The sequence below is a fragment of the Sebastes fasciatus genome, chromosome 7 (genome assembly GCF_043250625.1).
Source record: "Sebastes fasciatus isolate fSebFas1 chromosome 7, fSebFas1.pri, whole genome shotgun sequence".
NCBI lineage: Eukaryota > Metazoa > Chordata > Actinopteri > Perciformes > Sebastidae > Sebastes > Sebastes fasciatus.
Window position 1 is genome coordinate 17,306,635 of NC_133801.1, and position 24,386 is coordinate 17,331,020.

Below are 24,386 nucleotides of genomic sequence, written 5' to 3' on the forward strand. Positions count from 1 at the left end.
GTAATCGTGAACCAGGAAGTATAAAGAGCGTCAAATGCCACGTAAGGCAGAGGTCGGGGTGGATGGGCGGCTAAAAAAACACCAGACCTTCGCCCAAGCGACCGGTGTTCGTACCCCATGTGAAACCAGAAGTCAACGTTGATTTATTTATCACGTAACTTCCATACTTGAGTTACGCCACTTCCGGTGTTATTTTAACCCAAACTACAATCTTTTCCTAAACTTAACTAAGTAGTTTTGCTGCCTAAACCTAACCAAGTTGTTTCCTGTGAAGACTGATGCTTATTTTGAAAAGACTGGAGCGCGAACTGACATGTGTGGGACATGTTGCTGGACATTAGTAGGAAAACACAAAAAATTAGGAATAACTTTTCGTGAGTTATACGAACCGTTGTATGAGGATACGTTGCGTTGTTTGAAGCATCTGTCAAGTACCTGGAAATTGTGCTATTTGGGTTCATTCTTGTGCATTAAGCTAATAAATTCCACAAATTATAACGATACAAAGTAATAAATATTGTGTTGAAACACTTCAAAGGGCAGCTCAACAGTTTAATAGGCAGGAAAAAGCAGAGGTTAATTCAGAGCAGTAGAAAGCATCAGGACACAACACTACCAAGCACTGTCAACTGATTTTTGTTTTATAAAGACGCCTTTTAAATGTGTTATATTATGTGATGGAATTCAAACATTTTAAATGTTATAAATGAACCAAGATGATAAACTTGGGATACACACTTGTATCTGAAAGATAGCATTTATCTTTCCACTACAGGTAAGTAAATGCCTCATTAATACCAGCATGTTGCATTAATATATCGTGCTCTCAGTTTCTCATTATTTTTGCTCATAATCATTTTCATTTTAAAGCACATCACACTAAAGTTGGGATCTGAGGTCTTGTCAAAACCCTGCTGAGTAAATGCTCACAGACACACCCTATTATAGCACAGTGCCTACAGTCATTCTCTGTGTTTGTGTGTGTGTGCACCCACTGAGCCTTATCCACTCAGACAGCTGGAACACAGCAGTGTACACACACAAAATGTGTGCCAGCAGACACATTGTCAACACGCATCCTCCTCGCCATCACACACACACACACACACGCACAAATAAACAGAGAGACACACAGAAATACCAACACAGAGAATAAACACACAGAGACATGCAAACGAGCTGTCACATACATGCAGGATATCCTTATATGCGCTCATTATCTACGGGGAGATTCACAGCCTCATGCAAAACACAAGCTGCCTGGCTGTGACACACAAACACACACGTGTATGATGACACCATCATTAATACAGATTACGCTTCAATAAAAGTAATATGAAGTGATGACAAGCCAGAATCTGTCTCATTAGGAACTCAACAGAAGTACAAAAAAGTTATTTAACTTCCCGTTTGGTATTTACAGTAGACTTTGTTGACATTGTCAAATGCAGGTGGCACCCAACAAGACATGATAATGACAGTTTGTAACTAATCATCAGTATTGCAGCTGTGGATGGACGAGTCTTATTCTGTTACCTGTCAGTCTTGGGGTGAAACCGACATCTCTTTAGTCTTAAATGAATCCCTTTAAAAGCTACAGTTTGTAGGAGCATCTAGCATCTAGCGGTGTGGCTGCAGATTGCAAGTGGCGGCTGGTGGTACCACGGTCTTGCACCCTGCAGCTCACATTATTGCAGTTTCCCAAGCATGTTGGAGAACTACGGTGGCCTTCAGGTAACGTAAAAACGTGAAAGGCTCTCTCTAGAGCCAGTGTTTGGTTTGTCCGTTCTGGGCTACTGTAGAAACAGGGCGGACTCCGTGAAGAGGACCCGCTCCCTATGTAGATATGAAGGGCTCATTCTAAGGTAACAAAAACACATTGATTCTTATAGTTTCAGGTGATTATAAACTAATGAAAACATACTTATTAATATTATATTCCCCAATATTACACACAGTTACTTTAATTATCAGGTTCTCTTGAAAAAAAAAACTCAAAATTAGAATTAGAGGCCTTACATTTCATGTATACGGTTTTAGAGTTTTAAAACCGTTGTTTTGTTTTTTAGAGAACAAGACGATACAAGACTGGTTTAAAATGTTGCACAGATACCATGTGCATGTGTATGTGTGACTGTCACCAAATATACCGTAAGCAGACTACACGCATGCATCAGAGCTATGGATGTGTTAAATAGCAAAGGATATACAAAAGATGGATGGATGGATATCGGTCTTGTTATTATGTAAGTGATGATGCACAAATTACTCTTTTATTACAGTAGTATTTTAGTGTGCTTTATAAAGCATTTCATAATCAAATGTTGATGCAGTATAGGCGTAAATACTGTTGACAAGTAAAGCATGCACTTGTCATTGCAGATAGATCTTATCACTGGTGTCATAACAGACACACCAACATGCAAGCAAGCTGTTTAATCACTCCTAGAAAATGTGTTTTAGACTAGATGTTGGCACATTATGTCACTCTTATTTTGAAATTACCAGAACAAACATCTGGGACCTCTAAGAAAGACAAGTCTGTGGTTTTTTATTACTGGAATAAAATCTGGCCAGCACATGCTGAAAAAGAGCATACGTGACAGCAGGGGTGCCATGCTTAAAAAAAATAAAGAAAACAGGGTTTTATACAACCTGTCCTGTTTTATTGTTGACATTAAGCCTCATAATTTATGACCACAAGCAGACACGGTTCCCCTCGCAATAAACGCTGGCTTTCATTGGCCTCTAGCAAATTAAGCCATTAAGATTGAATTGCCCTTTCCCACTTTGCTTATTCAATTCAGACCTTATAGTCTGCCTCAGTGATCAGAGACTGATTTAATTAAAATGATTGATATTTCATTTAGAAAGAGCTTGACATTCCCATCACTTTGATTACACTAAATCATAGGTTCTCTATATCGAGGCTCATGCTCTGTTGGGCATTTGTTGAAGTGGGACAACTAGAAGAAAATATGTTTGTACCTTCTCATAAATAATACACAATGGTTGCATTATAATGGAAATAAAGAGGTGAGAGGCTGGTTAATGCATTTATATGGTAAATACACAATAGGAAATTCTTTGCAGGTATGAGTTCAACAAAGATTTAGAGTTGCCATAATATTCAGTAAACTGCCTGGGGGATGAAATACTGTATGTATGTGTGTTAAAGCAAGATTGTGTCATTATTGAAAGAAGAAATTCTTCATCCTCATCTTACAAATGAAAATCTGAATTAATAGTCAATAAAACAAACAATTTATCAGTTCAGTACACTCAGGGGTTTTGCTGCTACAACCCTTATTGGTCTGGTATGACCAGTAGCTTTTGGTGGCTAATGTTAGCTTATGTTAAAAAAAAGAATGAAGTGTACAAATGACAATTTGTGATTTTTTTATGGCAGGTAATGTGCACAATGTGTTGTTTTTGCGCTTTGAAATCAGTACGGATTTAACAAAAGATATAAAGTATAATGTTTCAGCCCATTCGCACGAAAAGGCGCATGAATGACACGATAATGTGCTAGGCATTTAGCGTGCTATAAGAACACCTATTTTGCTTTTTTCGTGTCATTTGTACGCCATGTAGTCTGGACTAACTGCGTGGTAATTGCATCTGCATAAATATGCTGCGCTCAGAGCTAAGCGGAAGGGGAGGTGGATGCGCGGATGTTGGTGACATTTGTCACGTGTTTTTTAGTGACATGTTTTTCATACTTATGTTACGTTGTTTCGGAATGTATTTTACTTAGTTTACGTACTCATTTTAAGCCCAACCATGATAGTTTTCCTAAACCTAACTAAGTGGTTGTGTTGCCTCAACCTTACTGCAGACTTTACCGTAGTTTTGCTGCGTGGTGTACAAATGACACGTGAAAAGCGGCGTACAAATGCTAAGAGCCCGAAATGGGTCCTCATGACATGCGGAATGTCCTTGTAATGTCGTGCAATTTATACGCCTTCCTGTGAGATAGGGTTGAATGTTTCCGGTCTTTATGCTAAGCTAAGCTAACCGTCTCCTAGCTTACTAATTAACAAACTAACATGAGAAGTTTCCATTTTCTCATCAAACACTCAAGAAAGCGAATACGTGTAAATCCCAAAATGTCAAACTATTATGATAGACTCTTTGTATTGTAGATAAACTATGAGCTTTACATGCAGTATCAACAGAACAAATGTCTCCACTGAATGTTTTTATACAGTCTACAATGAGAACTGAGCCACTCTCTACAAAATCAACATGAAATCAGTTTCGGGTCAAGAAGGAGCAACAAAACACTCCGATGTGGTCAACATAGTACATTAATCATAAAAACGTCCACTGCAGACAAGAAGCACCTCCTCTGGATTCTTTTGTTTCCATCTCTACTAAAGATGATCTAACAGCTGGTGTGGTCAAAGCTTTTACTTTCACAGAAAATAGCAGGAATGCCTGAGATATTGTGCAGTAACTTTAGAGACATTTTAGCTGAAAGCATTACGTTATCAGGGTCTCTTTAGAGCCAAGACAACTAAATGCGATCAGAGACAGCAGGCCAACAAGAATACAAAACAGATGTTTAGGATTGGGTCACTGACACTCTAATTGTACTTGGTTTGGACGGTGATCAACAAGTGAGGAATAAGAGTTTTGGTGTTTCTTCGCTGGCTCTGCTTCTCAGTAAGTTTCCAAACGAGTTATACTGTACACAGGCTATGATTACAGTAGAGGACTTCTTGACTTCCTGCTGTTTACATGTGTGTACAACTCAAATAAAACACTAGAGATAGTGTGGACAGACAAGAGAGAAAGATAAACCTCCCATGATTTCGTACTGAAACCGTTGCTGTATTTTTTATGACTCTCAGTTTTCTGTTTATTGTATCTCAAGTTTGATCTACTGTGGTATATACATATATTATGCTTGCTGTTAATTCTGGGTGACGTGTTGGCTCCTGGTTTTAGAGTTCAGCACAAAAACAACAATGACCTTTGACATTCAGCAGGGAGTTGGCATCGACTATTTGGAATAAATGGACCGCAAATAGTGCAGCATTTTACATTTAAACCCTCACTGTCTTTTACGATTCAGGGGATATTTACTCTTTTATTACATATAGTAACAAGCCGTTTGCACTATCAATCTTTTATGAAATGTGAGGCTGTAAAATATTTACAATACACCTGCAGTATGTCTAATGCAGTATTTACCACGACACAGTTCAGTGGGGTTGTCGAGCGAGCATGTCCCATCATGTTTCATTTTGAGACTGCTGACCCTGGCCACTCAGCTACTAAGAACTCCACTTATAGCAGGAAACGGTCGGCTTTATTACGTCTTATTATAGGTGTAAAAATGTGTGCCATTTCCGTTTAAAGGTGCTGAATGCGAGATTGGGAGCATTTCTATTGCCTTAACACTGCTTTCAACATGGCAACAGCTGAGCCGGCGGCTCGCAGCTGACATTGCAAACAACAGCAACAGTGTTGACAGAGCTAATAGTGTTTACCTGGGGGGGTAACTGCAGCCGCAGTCAAAAAGCACTAACCCCATTGTAAATGAATGGGAAGACTTGTGTTTTCGCCACACCGCCTGATCTGGTGTGAATGCAGCCTCAAAGGCACTAAAAGGCACTTGCGGCAGGCCCATCTACTTCATTCTCTGCTCAGGTAGACATTACTCCTCTATATCTTTACATAGCAAATAGTTGTTTGCTGCTACATTAATGCTCTGGATATCGTATAGAGCACCTTTAATGTAATATCACATATATAACATTTCTTCATGTTGGGCTTCATATTTGGGTTTTGGTCAGGCATTCATTCTGGATGTCCTTGGTATCTATTATCTATTTCATATTTCCCATTTTGTTCTCTTAAAGAAGTATTTTAAAGTGCAGATATGAAAAAAAACAGCCAACACAGTTTGAGATATCCCCCAGAAAATTCCTTTGATCAGGGCACCATCTTGTGGATGTTATGGGGAAAAGGATGGCTCTTTGTGGTCCCAATTGCAGCGTTTTAAAGAGGGTTTGCATGTCCAATTCACAATTAAATTGTAATTCTTATTAAAAAAAATAAGGATTTCCTTGACGACCAAAATAACATTTAGTTTCTATGTATTTGTTCAAAATTGGCATTGATTTAATATACTTTTTAGTCATTTCTTGTTAGTATCAGGTATGTACAGTATTACAAAAAGTATAAGATTGTGCCAAGAGAGACCAGCACATTTATTGGGATTACTGTAATATTATTATCTAAAAAAAATGGCATTAATAATTAGTTTATTTAACCATTTTTAAGACAGCAAATGTTAATTTAAAAAAGTTAACTCAGGAAAAAGTTTGGGTCAGAAAGTGCATTTAGCTTCCAAAGTTTTAAAGTGGCATTGGGAGCAAAAGTAAAGTAAAGTAAACTAAATAAAGCAAACAGTCTGTTTGTTTAATGAGAGCACATGAAACCACTGCACTGTTCTGATCACATCATTATTCAGTGCAGCTTTACATCCATGACCCTTTAAACGTCGTCTGCTTCCTTTTGACCTGGTTTCACAACGGTGCCTTCATCAAGATCACTCGACCTACTTGCCCATCCAAACTACCCAACCATGTCATTTGACGTCGCCATGGAGACCACCTGTTCTGCTGCACCGGCCAGCAGATGGCGGCATCAACGTGGCCTATGCCTGACATGTTCCTCCCTCAGACTTCTCCTCCAGGGGTTGACTCGGCTCTGACAGACACAATGACGCAGCTATCTCTGCTTTTGGCTCGGAAACTGCCTGTATATTTAGCACCTTGTTTAAAATTAGAGCTCAGCACATGGGGAATATATTAAGCTGGCCGTTTAAATAGATATCTGCCGAGTCACACATGTCCATGTCCATAAATAATGCGGAGATGCAATGGAGGAGTTCAGCTTTCAGGGGAACTGAACATAAAAGCATTTGACTAAGTTTTGAATTTGTTGCATATTCAATATTGATCCTCAGTTGTACTATTGAGGAAACGACCGATCATCTTCCATAGATACATTCTGCATTCATGAAATGTGTTACAAAGGTTACTTCATGTCACATGACTCCATACTGAAGAGATGTGAACAAACTGAGCATTCATGGCATACTGATTAGTTATAGCTACTTGCATTGATACAAACCACGTGACTAAATTAATTGTAGAGAGATATACTTTATATACTTTACTTGCCTGCTGTTGATACATGACTCAGTTGGAATTACGTCCACTCTACAGAGTGGTAAGGAGCAAACTAGCTAAAGCAAAAAAACAATACAAACAACAGCAGCACCTGAGTAGCAGTGTGCATGAGAACAGAAGAACTAGTTAACCCATTTGTATTCGCAACTGAAATTTTTAATTTCCTCTAGTGGAAGTGTTCTCTAGGTTCGATTAAGCAAAAATCTGAAGACATTTTCAAAATCGTCCGAACCATTTGGCTTAAAAGTGAGTTTTTCTTATCATACTATATCTAGTCTTTGGGCACATGGAATTACTGTTTTTGCAATAGACTCCATGATATATTATAAAAGTAGTAGCAGTAGCGGTATACTGTTATATTTTATAAAAGTAGTCCCCTGTGCCCTAATACGACATATAGTATGATAAATGGCTGTATCTCAGAAACTACAAGGAGCAAGTATTTGGTATTTATGAACTCATAACAAGTTGAATATCAAAGATATGCACACATATGCAGTGTAAAAAAATATTCCATATGGAAAACAATCAAACAAGTATGTAATAATAAAGTATAAATCCCCAAATAGCCCATGAAATAAGGGTAAATCACATAAATAACATTATTCATATTCAACATTAATTATTATTAGTTATTCTCAGATGGATATCACTGTTTTTTGTGTATGAGGGTGCGTGTGTGTACAGTAGTGCGTCAGCGGCACTGTCCTGGGCACTGAAACAGATTGCCGCGAAGCTTTGAATACCTTCAAATCTCTTCGAATATTTCTCACCGAAGCTTCAAAAGCCCAAAAGATGGTATTCGGGTCAGCCCTGGAAAACCTTTTACTAAACACAATGTTTTTTCCAAATTTTTCAAAAATCCTAAAATTGATTGTTAATAAAAGTGTGATTTTTCATGTGATCTAAAAATGTCTACATTGTACTGTTAGATACTTGCTCTTAGATATGTTCATTATTTCTTCTATTTTCATATTCAGAACTAGCATGCTGCTGAATGAAAACCAGATTATAAGATCATTTTCTTTGCATACTCGGGTTGGTAGTCGAACATGTGTTCGCCATGTGTGAGCGTTGGTTTAACGTCAGCTCACGTGAACAGTGGGTGCTCCTTGGCATGTAAGCGTACCATGTGGTTGGAGTCTGAGCCTCACCTTGGACTGCGGCCCGTCTGATAGTGGCATTATACCCTGCTTAATGTGTATGTAATGCTCATTAGCAATGAAATCCAATTAAATAACTCTAAAATAGAATATTGTGTTTAATAGTGTTTAGTGCAGTTAATGATTACAGAAACAAACATCGTTAAATGTTATCTGAAAGGCCATAAAGACTATTTGACATATTGCGTTTGCTTTTGGTCCATGAGTCAACAGATAATTCGTGGCCTGGTCACTGACAATGAGCTACATGGGGTGTGTCTGTGCATGCAGGACTGACATTCTGCAAATCTGAAAATGCAAAACCAAGATTTGGTCTCCATAAAACAAAAACAAAAATAAAGTGTTCCCATGATTTGGCAATTATGGTAGGAATAATGACTAATAAACAGCAACATAATACAAGTGTCAGTTTTTCAAACCCTACAATAGTGCCGCAAAACAAGTAAGTAGTAACGTGAGAGTACTTTATAACTTAATTAAAGAAGTGTACCGCACTTGCATTGTTAAATTACATTTCAACAATGATAGTAAGTGCTGTCTTTTCTGTTCTAAGTGTGCAGGGACAGGTGAGCAAGATTTCCGATTTAGCAGATTTAGTAGATTAAATGTTAGTATAAATCTGAGCTGATCAGCTGGTTAATTCCAAGGTCATCAGAATGTGTGAGGAAATGTGTTCTCCACCAATGTTGGGATAACACAAAGCAAATGTCCCAGTTGTCCCAGAACAAAGACTAAACTGGATACTGCATGTTTTTGAAAATGTGATATCATCTGCATTCTTGTTGCTTGAGTTGTGGTACAGTGTGTCATTGCACTGGACTGAACAGCTCATGTTTCCAAATTTGAGCTTAAACGGAGATAAGAGAAAGAATCACAATGTGTAATATAACCAGGTCATGTCACTCAGTGGGTGTTGTGTCGTACTTCTCCAAAGTGAAGTGGGCAAGAGGTCCGAGCAACTTAAAGGTCCAGTGTGTAACATTTCGGGGGATCTATTGGCAGAAATGGAATATAATATTAATAAGTATGTTTTCTTTAGTGTATAATCACTCAAATAAGAATCGTTGTGTTTTCGTTACTTTAAAATGAGCCGTTTATATCTACATAGGGAGCGGGACCTCTCCACGGAATCCACCATGTTGCACTGCCATATTTCTTAAGTAGCCCAGAACGGTTTGAGCCGGAGTCGATAACATTACTCGCTCTCGTCGCCGCCACTCTCTCTCTTTTGCTTCACAACTCACTTCCCACCTAAACACACACTGAGCACTGGCTCTGCTCCAAATGACCTACGCTACTCTTACAACAACTGGCTCTAGAGAGTGACACTCACGTTTTTGCGTCGGCCACTGTAGTTCTTGTACATGCTGGGCACACGGGAGAGGCTTCAGTTGGTTGCAATCTCAACCTCACTGCTAGATACCGCCAGATCCTATACACTGTTCCTTTAAGATACATTAACTTACAAATAACTTTGATACTACAGATTATTTATTTACATTGTAATCATAAAAATGGTTCTGCTTGTCAAGCAAACAAGTTGTTTTCAAAGTTGTTTTGTAGTGCAAACTGCAATAGAAACAAAGTTACTTCCTGATACCAGTGACAACATACATGCAACAGTAACCCTTGCTCTACATGAAAACCAGTCCTCACCCAAAAATCACTATTTATATTACAAAGAAAACTAAGCGGTTTTGGGGGGTAGAATCTTATGCAAAATACGAACATTTAAAACCATTTACAAATACAAGTATTTCAACAATGCCAAACGTTTTTTAAGCACCTGCAAAAGTTTAAAAAAAAAGTTAAAAAAAGGAGCCAACATGCTGAGAACTGTTCTCAGCAAGCCTGACTCCAGCTCCGCAATTTACACCGCAAGTGACGTACAAGCATCTTGGACTCAGGCTGCAAGTATTTGTGGCTAGCCTGCAGCGAATTCCTTAACTGTCACATTACATGGGTTTTACAGGGTGTGGCCATTCTCTGCTGGCGAGGAGTGGTTTAGCTTAGCGCATATCCACCAGCTTATGTGTGCTAGTTTCATTCTTGTTGGGCCTGAAAGGGACAAGAGATTGAGACACTAGAGAGGGAAATGAGGGTGAGAAAAGGGGGGACAAAGACAGTTATACTGCTTGTCAGTGTGCACCGCTGTGTGAGCGTGTGCATCTCAGTCTGCACGTTGCATGTGTATGCATGTCCTTTTCTCTGTACGATGAGGTTGCTAGTGGGTAACCACCCCTCCTTCAGGCTAAATTGGAGTCGGCTAACACTGGAAGAACTAATGCAACATGACAGTTAACCTGGTCTGCCAAACAGCCATGGCAACTACAACCAAAGCATCTCTCAAGACAAGAGCGTAGGACAAGAGTCACCTGCAAGCTGGGTCGATCCTGGTTAGTTTTGTCTACGTTTAAACAATTCAGGGAAATAAAACAAAGTGGCTTTTAGTTGAAATATCTGGCATATGCAGTAGGGATGGGACGATACACCTATCTCCCCATTCGATATTATCACGATACTTGGGTGTCGATTCAATATTACGATTTATTGCGATTTTTGTTAACTTTTTTATCACTAGACCATGGGAAAAAGTTGAATCATACACTTCTAGGGACTTTTACTTTGGAAAATATCTAAATTAAAACAGTAAAAATGTTTGATTTTCAGCACTTATGTAGTCAGAGATGTCCTGAAGTCAAATACTGTATATCAGTCATTGTCAGGCATTATTTATTAATACATTTCCTCCTTTTCTTTTAATTTATAAGCGACATGTAATGTTTTAAACTACTGGTGAATATAATCCATTAATCTTATTTCCATATATGTATTTTGTATATACAGTTCCTTTTGTTAACACCTTACTTTGAAAATCGAACGTAGTCACACGTGTATATTTACGCTAACTTCACCAAGTCCGCCGCTAGCTCTTACCGTTAGCTCCGTTCTCTTTAAATATATATACATGATCAGCTCCATCGGGGTCGCTTGAATGCATTTAACATAAATGTCAGTATATGGGTGCTCTACAGTTGTAGTGTCGGCTGATTTGACCACGGAGGTGAGAGTGACGGCAGGCTTGACCCCACGTTAACGCAATATGATAACATTTCATGTCCATGACAGAGTAAGCATGCAGCATTAGCCATGATGTCTAGCTCTGCTTTTCCTGGCAATGTGTGAAACCCAAAGTGTTTCCATACTTTACTGTATGTGTAGTGTTTACTACTTTGGATTTAACATCTGAGAGTGCAGGCCGTTTTCTGCTTTGCCGTTCCTGCTCACTGCGGCTGGCTGTGTTTTGTTTTGGTGATGGACCCGGAACGGATATGACGTCACCTTACTCAGACTACAACAACAAAAGCGGTAACTTCCTTTTACCTCCGTATGGACTCAAATGAAGCAATACATTTTTTTTATTTCAAAATCCTAAAAAAAAAAAAAAAAACGCGATACATAGGTGAATCAATTTTTTTCTCCCACCGCTAATATGCAGTCACTGATACCATAAAAAGTTATTTTTGCTTTTTCTGCTCTACGAACACTTAAAAGAACTAAACTGAGCTGAGCAATAGAGCACTATTATCACTGTGCACCTGTGACCCAGTTGCAGATCAGCCCCACTCCGATTATAGAATGACTTGTTTTTAAATGCAAAAGGCAATTTTAGCGTATAACAGCTCAGTGGTGGGAAGAAACTGGGATTGCATAGAGATTAAGATGCATAGTTGCAAAAAATTTTTTTAAAAAGTTGCTGCTGCATTCGGACCAGAGTTTAAAGCGCTCTGATTTTCTTTCATTTGTATTCTCACACTCATTCTCTCTGCCTGAAATGTGATCTTGTTTGTGCTTTCTCTCTCTCCTTGTGCAACCCATGGAGTCTTGTGCAATGCCGTGTGCTGTATGACGGAGCAGCAGCAGATGAGGGCCAGAGAGCAGCAGGTGGGCTACCGTGGCGCAGCAGGGCTCATCTTTCCCCTCATCTGCAGCACACCAGTCCTGTGCAGTATGACCCTACAGTACCTTCATCTCCAGAGGACTCTCTTTCTTTTTCGTTTTCTGTCTCTCTCGTTTTGTGTCTCCGAGATGCAGACAGACACAAAAACACACGTCTGACGGTGCAGCAGTGAGGGCAGGGCCTTTGTCCCGGGCAGCCAGTTTGTTCTTGTTTTCTGCTGTGTTTTACAGTACAGGCTTACATAAGCAAACAGCACATGAGCAGCTGCTTTCAAAATGGACTCCAGGGATGCGTTCTCTTCCACATGCAAGCTCATACATACATGAGGGCACACAGATAGTGCAGCTGTCTCAAGATGCTCATATACTGTATGCACAAAAACAAAAGTTTTTTGCAGTCTAACGCTGTCATATCAGCGTGTGCGAGATAGCAAGGCGTCACCGGAGGATGTTTCCTTGCCCTTGGTGCCTGTCTGGGCTAGACGGCTCTGACGAGGGCCCCAGATGGGGACTGAAGGGGAGGTGGAGGGGTGGGAGGGGGGGGTGAGACAGGGATGGGGAGTGAGGGAAAAAGGGAGAGGGGAACGAAAGTGGAAAGAGTGTGGAGGCAAGGCAGAGAGGGAAAAGTAGAAACAGAGCGACGGGGAAGGAATGAGATGAAAAAGGAGTAGAGAGAAGCCGAAGCAAGGGAGAGGGTGTAAGAAATAAAAAGGATGGATGGAAAGAGAGTAAAGGGTGGGCAGGGAGATAGACATGAGAGATGAGAAGAGTGTGTGTGCGTTAGCAGCGTTTGTGTGTGCATGCACGTGCAGAGCAAGCCTCCCTGGAAAAATACCAGCCTTCCTTCACGGATCTCTGTTTCACAGTCCGTTTGGATGTTCTATTGCTGCACACCCACCCACCCTACTGGTGGTGGTGGTGGCGGCAGTGGTGGTGGCACCCTTCCATTCTCCTGTGCCCCGGGTCTGTCATTCCTCTCATTCTTCTTCCCCTCTTTTCTTTTCACGCTACAGCCATTAAAGTGAAAAAGAAGTAGCATGGCGTCAAGATGTCACTGTGCCTAATTTGCATTCATTGGCTCTGAATGTGAACTATTAGCGTACTTGGGAATTGAGCAGTCTGTACCTGACACTTACAGAAAGTTTAAACTTTTGAGAGCTTTAAATATATAAATTTTTTTATCTCCACAAAAACAAAACGATGACTCAAGACTGCTTGAGCTGGTAAGACAGGAGAGCTGAACTTGAATTATAGGTTTTAAAATAACAATAACAAAAATTTGGTCTATAAGGTTTGGAAATAAATATAAAAAAGGCTTCATCAGGCTTCAGACTGCAAAACATGTCCATATAACCTTTTCAAACTTTACATCCAACCTTAACTTGCATGGTAAAAAGATCTGATTATTGTATTTGAGATGTACAAACCACTTCTTTTCTGTTTAATGTGAGAGAAACAAGCCTTAGACTTATATTTAGGTTTATAGAAAACAAGAATTAAAGAGATGGTTCTGTACTCTGATTTGTACTGTTTGTTCAAGCTAGTGAATAACTGCCTATTTATAGAAGCAGGAAGCGAGCTTCTGATGAGTCACTGCTACTTCCTAAAGTACTAACTGCAGGCCATTGCTATTCACAGTCTAATTACCCACATAATGTACGCAAGCTGATGACTGAGGGACTAAATAAATACACAATTTACCAAGACCTGAATCAGAGTTACGGTAAGTAAAGTCATGGAGAACACTCAAGTAAGGTTTTCTATCATGATTAGTGCAGCGAGGCTCGAGTGTTATGTTGTCTCTGTGTACCCAGGTCTCTAAATGTATCCAGTATTTCAAGTTTTTATATTCTGGATGTTGCGCACCTTTCCGGCCACAGAGTGCAGAGCACACTAACATGATATATATATATGATATATATTTTTATATATTATATTATACTATCATTCTATGATATATGAGTTAATAGAGGAGAAGTGTGAAAGGGGTAGGGAAATATAAGTTTTACTTCTACCTACTCCTTTTCGGACGACACTATTACTCTTGTTTTGTTAGTTATTATTTTGTATCTGTTTTTATTTATTTTTATGTTCGAAATAAAGTAATTAATTAATTCATTCATTCATATCATTAAGTTGTAGACATAGACTGTATATAAGAAGTGGACATAGTCACCATGACCATGATTTTTTGCAACCAGAAGTGACACAAGAGGGTGGAGCTAAGTACAACCGAATATTAAATAAGACATTTTTAGACGACCAAAATGTTACAATTAACTTTCATGAACTGAAAACACGCTGTGAAAGGGTTAAAGTTCTAATACAAAAACACGGACAACTCCCAATCCGAACAACACCGTGGTAGCGACCTGTCAATCACAAGGTAGCCCTAAAGCATACCCTGCTTTATCATCTATTTGACTCTAAATGGGACCATAATTTACTAAATTAGCATCATGCTGTATTGGAGAAGACTTGAAACTAGTGATTGAGACCATAAACTCATGTTTACAATGTTTACTGAGGTAATAAATCAAGTGAGAAGTAGGCTCATTCTCTCATAGACTTCTATACAATCTGACCAGAGGAGTTGCCCCCTGCTGGATATTAGAAAGAATGCAAGTTTAAGGCACTTCAGCATTGGCTTCATTTTACAGACCCGGAGATTGAACGCTGGTTGTAGACTAAATAAAGCCGATCAAAAGCTGAAGAAATCAAGAAGTATTTTACTTAATTGTGATAATTGTGTTGATGAGAGCACATGGCTATTTCCCGGAGGCAGTTAATACCCATGTAGACCCGGTATCAAACTTCCATATGGAGCAGTAGAAAAGAATCGCTCATTCATTTTTGGCCAGCACTACAGTAGTCATGATTAGGCAGTGAAAAGCCTCGACTGGCTTATTATGTTGCACTCTCTGCTCAGAATGATCGAGGCTGCAAGAAAGACTCAGAGACCACTCGTCACTCAGCTGCTGAGGGTAAACTGATCAAACAGGAATATTCACAAGCTTCAGAGGCTCTTGTGTGGAGGAAGTTTCAGTGAAACAAACACTTAAATAGGACACCTGCGGCGACTTAATCAGCTTACTGTAATGCGGAGTCAGACAGGTTAATGTGGCAGGAAACCATAATGGGGTTCACCACACTCAAGCTCAGTCTCGTACTGTAATACTGTCTGATTGCTTGCTGTAAGAACATCACAGAGCTTTGCAGAGACAATGCAGTGTGCAACCCGCTGTATCTATTGTATAGTCTGTGTGATCTCCTTTCTCTCCTGAAGGTACAACAAGCTTATGTTGTGTATGGAAACACTAGTTAGTCACCCGAGCTTCTAACAAAACCTCAAAAAACTGGATAAACAACAGCCAAAGAAACTTCCACATTCATTACTACATTATATTCATTATTGTTGGGCAAGTTACTTGAAAAATGTAATAAATTATTCAGTGAAAAATACTGGTTATTTATTGACCCAATCTCATGGCAAGGCGTATAAATAGCACGACATTAAAAGGATATTCTGCACGTCCTGAAAATGTATTTTAGCCTTTTCGCGTGTCTTTTTTACGCTACGTAACAAAACTACGATAACGGTCTCAGTTAGGTTTAGGCAACAACACTACTTAATTAGGTTTAGGAAAAAAATCAGGGTTGGCCTCAAAATAAGTACGTTAACTAAGTACAATACGTAAGGACACTACGTAACAGAAGTATGGTAAACACGTCACAAACGTCACTAAAAAAAACACGTTACTAATGTCACTAACGTAACTTTCAAATGAAAACACAGGTCTCAAACACCGGTCTCCTGGTTGAAAGTCCTGTGTTTGTTGGACCCATACACCTCCCCTCGTGCCCACCGTAAGCGGTCTGTCTTGCTTTTTATTGTAGATCACTAGCTCTGAGTGTAGCATAATTTACTTTGGATGCGTTTACATTGCAGTCAGTACACACTACATGGCGTACGGACTAAATGCCTTTAAACAACTCCAAAGACCTATCATGCCGACAATATTCTGTATTTAACACCTATAGAAATAGAAAACAAGACACTGTGGTTTAATAAATAGCCAGCCTACTGTTAGGAGGTATTTACTGACCATTAACAGCTAATGTTAGCTCCAGAGAAGTCCCGTCCTCAACAGAATCTAGGTAAAGCTACTGGTGGCTAGCTGGCAACTAATAAGCCACAAGACAACTTTCTGTAGACAAAACTCAACGAACAGACTAATCGCAAAACAAGGAAGTACAAAAATAAATACATATTTTTGGCCATGCATAGATTAAGACTCTAAACACGAAACATGTAACTCCCCACTAGTTTGGCCTATATCAGGTGTCATGTTATTTGCCCCATTTTCTAATATATACATCCAATTCTCCAAAGCGTTTATGCGACATCTTTTCGAATGCTGCTACTCTTGCCATCTCTGCAGACCGTTCTTGAACTGCAGGCAGTTTCCCTTTCCTCTGAGAAGAATCTGTCTGTCTATCATAATACTAGTTTGAACCCAACTTCTAATGCGCTTGTCTCCTCCCATTAAGAATGATCCAACCCATAGAACAAATAATCTGGGGCTGAACAGGATTTGTGTTTTTGAAATCTCACAGAGATTATCATATATCCTTTGTCACAGGACCATAAAACATGAATTAGGTGACCTTCCTCGGACTTGCATCGTCAGCAGTTTGTCGTGTCTCTTAACCCAAGTCTGAACTATCTGGAGGGAGTCCAGTAGACGTACTGCATAATCTTAAATCGAATGAGGCGTACACTTGCATCCCTTGACATTGTTTTAATGTTCTTACAAATCCTATTCCACTCCTCAACATCCAATGTCAGCTTCAGATCCCTTTCCCCTGTCTCCTTGAGAGCTGAAAAGGCCCCATTACCTCGGCTCTGAATCATCATGGAATAATACACAGATGCCTCATGACCTCCATAGCTCATTAGTTCTTTATCTAATAACTCCACAGCTTTGTGAGCTGGTGCAATAGATCCAAAGATCCCTGATAGCAGCAAAGTTGCAGATATCTGAAGAAGTTAAACCTGGGAATTTCAAGTTGTTGTACAAAGTCTTCAAAAGATTTCAATATACCATTGTGATATACAGTACAGTATATCCCCCAATGTAACAATGCCCTTTTCCATCGAAGCCTTCCAAAAAAAAAATAGGTGCATTTCTCCTGTTTTGGTAGAGGTTATTACTGCATTTGTGTCATAATATTCAGACCGTAATTACTAACAGCCGAGTCAGAAAAAAATAACATTATTGGGGATTTCTGACAATTACAATATCTCTGAGATGCTGGCAGCAGTGTTCATTTTGTTAACGAAAACTATGACTAAATATGTCTGTCAACGACCTTTTTTTCCACGATTAAGACGAGACGAGACGATGACGAGACGACACTGACGTCATTAAACACTAACTGTGACTATATCATTATGCAATATTGTTGACGAAAAAAAAACGAGACTAAAATATATTTTTATAAAATAAAAACTTGACCAAAAAAGTGGAATTCCGTTTCCTGTGCTGAGGAGGCCTTATCAGGACTACAACAGCAGTAATGACTGCAAAAAAAGCAGAAAAACTTTACTAAAGAAAACAGGATGAGTTTGACTAAATATGATAAAAACTAACAAGGACATTTGACACAGGACTAACACTAAATCAAGAAAATAGCTGACAAAATTAGCTGGCAATTACCAGGCGTTAACCTCCAGTTTTGAAACGTGAAGCCAATGTGGAAGTGCATTAAACTTGCATTCTTTCTATTAGCCAGCAGGGGGCGACTCCTCTGGTTGCGACCGCCAAAAACCAAGATGGCAATGGCCAAAATGCCAAACTCAAGGCTTCAAAACTGTAGTCCACAAACCAATGGGTGATGTCACGATGACTACGTCCACTTTTTATATACAACCTATGGCAGTTACATCTAAATAATACATTAACATGAACTCAACAGCTATTTAAAAAGGAGTTACAAAATTACGAAGTTTGTACCTGTTTCACTTGTTAAAAACCTGCTCCAGACACATAACGCAAAAATAAGCTAAATTATGCTATTTAAATGGTGTGACTACAAGGCTAGCAGTGGGGTTGACCCTTCTGGAAAATGCATGAACGCACCCAAGTCTGAATATAGGGAGGTTTTCCTATTCTTCTAATTATTTCATCTACAACTAGCTAATGCATCCGGCAGCAGTCTGTCTCATATCAACCCTCCATTAAACTCCTGGTAAAACAGCAAACAAGTTGACCCTCAAATTGTGGAGATAACAGAGCATTACTGGGATTACTAACTGTAATGTAATTACCAAATTTCAAATTGTAATTTCTACTAATGGCCACCCTACTTGTTACTGAAAAAAGCAATTTCATTATTGTAATGCGCTGCTGCCCAACAGTGATTATTAGCTAGCAGTTAGAGGAAAAACACACCAAAATTCCAGCCAAAGCATCGAGCCATAACACTGTATCTGTCTGGAATACCATACAAAGTCAAACATTTTCCATGACCGCCCCTGTTATGTCATTTGTCCGAGTAAAAGCTGCTGCTCAGCCACCAGCTATTCCCCGTGTGTGTCATTCACTCTGTCTGGGTGCATGTCTGGGCACGTCGCAGAACGGCCTGACCCACCCAAGTCTGGATCTGACTGCCTACATGACTGCTTTCCTGACGGGTGTGAAGGGGTAGAGAGGGGCTTGGGCTCTTGGAGGGACATGGTGGGGAGAGGAGACGGAGGGAGGGAGGGAGGGGAGGGGTCGAGGGATCTGGGGAGGAAGGGAAAATGTGGGTCAACACAGTCAAAGCCCTGTCACATGTTCCAGTCAGCTGGAATCTGGCCTCCAGTCCAAACCAGAATGTTATGTAAGAGGTTATTGATCCGTGAGAGTGCACGTCGGAAAACGGAGTGCCAGTCGGGGGGCTGAGGCATCTTGCTGGTGTGTCTGCCGCAATACTGTCACATGGTGTCGCAGCGTGGAAAGCGGACATGAGTATTGCTGGAGGTACAAACTGATCCAATGAGTATGAGATTTTGGGGTAAAATGAAACAAAAGATTTGGAACGATATGAACATTTATCCCGCTGGTGTGAAAGAGCAAGCCCTGGCACTTTGCTACTGAGAAAAAGAAAGTGCCTGAGAGTGGCCTGTCAGCTCTAATAGCTACCACTTGTCACTAACACATCTTCTCTCAAAGTCTCCCTATCGCAGTGATGTCATCCCTTTCACCGGCCACAGCTCTGCCGGCCTGTCTCCATCTATTAGCTTCAACAGTCTCATCATCTTTTTCTTCCTTTTAGTAAGAGAGAGGTGCATTTCAGTTACTACCGCCATTAGTCGTTCCATGCGTCGGACAAATAAGGGTGTTTGGAAAGAATGGAGGTTGGATCAGACTGTCTGAGGATAATGTGTTCCTTTTCCACCAGCAAGGCTAATCATATCAGTAAGTAGGCCTTGGCCCTGCATGTGGCAACCAAGATAAACCTTATGGAAACGCTGTTCTCCGGGAATTCAGGCATGAGTGCACATTGCCGTGGCCTCCTCGTCCTTCTATGCAAAGGGATCAGAGTTCCCTGCCTGCTGTGCTGGGGAATAGTGGGTAATGAGTACCTTTAAACCGAAAAACTCTGCTACACCGGCAGTTCAGAGGTTAATGTCAGCTGTGACTGTGCATAAAAATACCCTCTCTTTGTAGTTAATCCAGGTTACAGTTCCATGAATGAGTGTGTTTGACATCACAGCCACGGCGAGCTTATGAAACAGCTGGATCACATGATCGATGAGAAAACACACTTTTTCTGGCTCGAGCTGTGAGGAAAGTAGGTGACTTTTTAAAGGGTTCAGGGTTCAAGTGAGAATATTTCCTGGAACAAACAAACTCAACGTGGAGAGGTGACGGAGACCGGGGGCAGCGGTTACAGTTCACTGACTGCAGCAGAGTACAACGAGCACAGAGAGGAGAGCACGAGGAGGACAGCACTTTGGACCAATGTCTAATCTACTGGGAACATAATTATTCCTTTCCAGTGTTATGCAAACAGTCACCTTGTAGCGTGAATAGAAAGGAAACAGCGGTATCTAAATATTCATTCACTGGCATTGTTTTCAGCAAAATTACCCTTTGCCATAAATTCTCATTTGTTTGTGAATTTGCATAGCTGACGATTATGAACAGAATGTACTGAACCCTTGTAAAGTATGTCTCACAAAGTCTTGGTTGAACATCACTTGTTGGATTTTCAATTTGAATTGTGAGCATGAATAAGAAAATTAACATTCCAGAAAGTCCATTGTGTCTATAACACTGGCATTTACACAATATAATTTTGTTTTGTATCTGTTATCATGATACCAGGATTGACAAAAACTCAAAGAATGTGGAGAGATTTTTTTTAAAAAAAACTACAATTTGATGCTGGTGTCTCATAGCTAACAGCTAGCATCAATTACTTTACAGTATTTATATCTGCCTAGTTTAAGGTTTTAGGAAATTTCAGATCAAGATTGTTTTTTGACAAGGAGATGTTTTTGAATGTCACTTAATTGCCACTCAAGGAAGTTTCAAACATTTCACATTTTGACATTATGGGAAATATGCTTATTTCTTGCTGGGAGTTAGATGAGGTTATTGATACCATCCTCATACTATATGCAGTATGTATATTCAATATGAAGCTACAGCCAGAAGCCGCTTAGCTTAGCTTAGCATAAAGACAGGAAACAGGGGGAAACCATGGGTGCATAATAAAACCTGGATACGGCGCCTCCCATTTGCCTTGCTTCCAATTTTTTCCAGACACACCAACCCGACATCAAAGAACTAGCGGTGATGAAGGCTGCCTGTTGAGTCGCCTCATGTCGCCTTTGTCTTGGCCGACAAGTTGCACTTGAACACCCCAAAGACTGCAGTCGACAGCCAGTTAGCAAGTATGTCCTTGGTGTGTCAGGGCCTTAAAAAGCTTTTTCCCCATAGACCACGATTGTAAAAGAGACATCTGTGAAACTGTTGACAGGACAGCTCAAATTGCAAACAAGGTTGATTATGACTCTTTCCATTATGAATTTTTGATCCATGGAGGTTTTATATTTCCTCGAGCCGAGAAAAGAAACACTACTGTTCATATCAGTGGGCCACATACCCCAGAAGTAAACCCTAAAGCTAGAAAACGTTTTCGGCATATGCACCCAAGCCCCCAGGAAGAGCGCCGTGCTTTGAAGCATATTTTACATAGTGGCTAAACAGCGGTACTACAACTTCCGTGTCCGTCACATGATGCTTTTAGACTTACATCGGAAAAGAGACGTTTGTAAGTCAACGGATATTTTTTTTGAGGTAAATTAACTTCCCAATACGAACTCTTGAATAGCCCTTATTTAAACCATTAGGTCCTAAAAGTTGTAAAATGCACAAATAGTTGAATCCAGAGTTATTTTCCTTCCTTCGTTCATGTGAATGAGACCCAGGCCGAGGGCTGGGAGGCAGAGTCTCTGGACACTATGGGTCCAATGGATGCAGAAGATCGCCGGATGATCCGGGTAATTTTATACTCGGAAGCAGGGTCTGAACTTAACGTTTTTCACTTACTGCCACTTACTGTTTTTTTGTCTGCCACTCAGAAATGTTATCTGCCACTTTTGAAATCTATGCGCTAAATGAAGGAATAACATTTTAGATCTGATGTCATTCAATGTTCGATATGTTTTACATAAAAACATTATATACTGCACATGGTAAATTACAGTGTTCAAATTACACCGTGGAGGGAGGGTACTGTACACAGTACTGAACTGTACTTTGTTATTGTCATCTATAGTGGTTATTTGCATAAAAACACACAATTAAAATTATTATGATTATTTACATATTTACTTTGATTAAAAAAAAGTAATGGCAAGCTGCTTAGAGTTAGTGTTCGGAAGTTAAACAGGTCGTAATTCTCTCTCTAATATCTATTTTATATTGCTGTGAAAACATCTCCTACAAAAAAAAGATTACATGGAACACATCATGAAAACGTTGTAATTTACAGTAGCCCACTAGTCCTTATTCCTGAGCAGACTTTGAACGCCTCATAATAATAACTCAATGGCACCTCCGTTAACGTTAGTAACTCCGCTATTTATCCATTCAGGACTGTGCTGTCCACCTGCTTCTAACAGGTAACGTTACTAACTCTCCTCCTGTTGATTTAAACACAGGTTTGTTGTTCACAGTGTCGCATTATCTGACAAAAATAGGGTGCGCCCCTCAGGTTTAATAGCGCCACTTGTTGAGCGCTTTTTTTTCTCTCCGCCGCGTCTCCGGTCCAAAACAAACTGAAACATGATACAGCGTGCGTACGCGTCACTGTGCATGCGTATCTGTCGGAAAGCATAAACAAGAGGAATCGATAGTCACAGAGACATGAGATGCCAAGAAAGCAGACAACTACGGTTCTCTATTCCCATCAATAGCATTTTCTCTGACTGCTAAAGTGGCAGGTGTCCTGATGATGTCAATTTCTGATGAGGCTAATTTCAGACCCTGCTCGGAAGTCTAGCTTTTTTTGCTTCTTGCACCACTGAGCAACTTTCAGAGGAATGAACGGGGCCCCGCCTTGAATGCTGTATCCAGTTCTCTTTATACACCCAAGGGGGGAACATACAGCTAGTCTGGTTCTGTCCAAAGGAAAAAAAAAACTGATTCCAGTATTTAAGCTAAGCTTTGCGTCTTCTGGCTCCAACTTCATATTGAACAGACAGATAGCAGTGGCATTGCTATTTTCATCTAACCCTCGGCAAGAGAGAGAACAAGCATATATCTGTTCTTTTACATGGAGCTGTGAACTATGTCTTTAAGAGGCCCTTTCTCCTCTTGCAGTGGTAGCTGGGATGCTGGAGATGGCTGCAGTTGCTGAATTACTGCTAGCTACAGTATATATATTATATATAGCCCCGTCTTGTCACAGAGGTGTGCTGACTGTTGCAGGCCTGACCAGAACAATACTCAGGAGTATACTTCTCCTGTGGCCTAATGGAAGTTTCCACTGCTGCTCACAGAGCTGCGTTCTTCTTCACAATACTGCTCAGTGTTAACAGTATAGAGAGGAAGAAGGAACAGCGAACATAATGTGGGTCATTCGATCTATGACAGAGCTGAAAGGAACAACTCATTATCAACTGCAAATCTGTGTTTCCGTGTGAGGATGACTCGGCTAGTCATACTGGAGGAAACAAATTATAGGAAGGGGAGGATTCTTATTGTAAGACATGCGTGATATCCTCAAGAGAGCGACCTAAAATACAAATCAGGTCAAAACTAAATTAACTAAATTCATGACATAGAGTCCATTCATAGTAATCATTCCTGCATAACTGAAGTTAGCTGAAGACTCATACAATTCCCAGGTAGATCATTTTAAAACAAACATATTCTAATGACCAACACTTAGTTTGACACTGTCCCTGGAGTAACAAAAAAAAGATCCCTCTAATGGACTCTGTTCGGCATTTACAGACAACCCTGCAGAACAACCTGGGCCACATACTTCAGTGATCTGCACAAGAGGGAGGGAGTGAACACTTGGCCTGATTTTGAAAGTGCATTTTTCAGCTTCCTTCGGAGGGCTGCGAGCCGGCACGCTGGCCCTTTAAATCGCTGCAAAGTGTCATCTCACACGCACCCAACTTTGCTGAGTCATTGGGTTCAGACTGCTTTTGTAACCTCCACCCAGCAGGGCTTCTCATTGGCTTCGGTCTCCACACAGCACTCCACGTGGTTGGCTGCCAGCACTACTAATCAGTTTCTCTACGCCAAAGGCCTTTCTTAAAGTGACAGAGGTGCTCCCCGTACTCCCCTGTGACTGATGTCTAACTGACAGCCTGAGAGGACCAGACCCAAGGAGCCCATAGATGTTTAATTGTGGGGATGTTGGAAAGAGAAGAGCGGTGTGGGAGACAACTGTGACGAGGAAAAACGGGATGGGTGGTGGAGCGGTGGACACTTGGAGTGGTAAAATCAGAGACTGAGGGAGAGTCAGCACTCTGGAGTAAAGA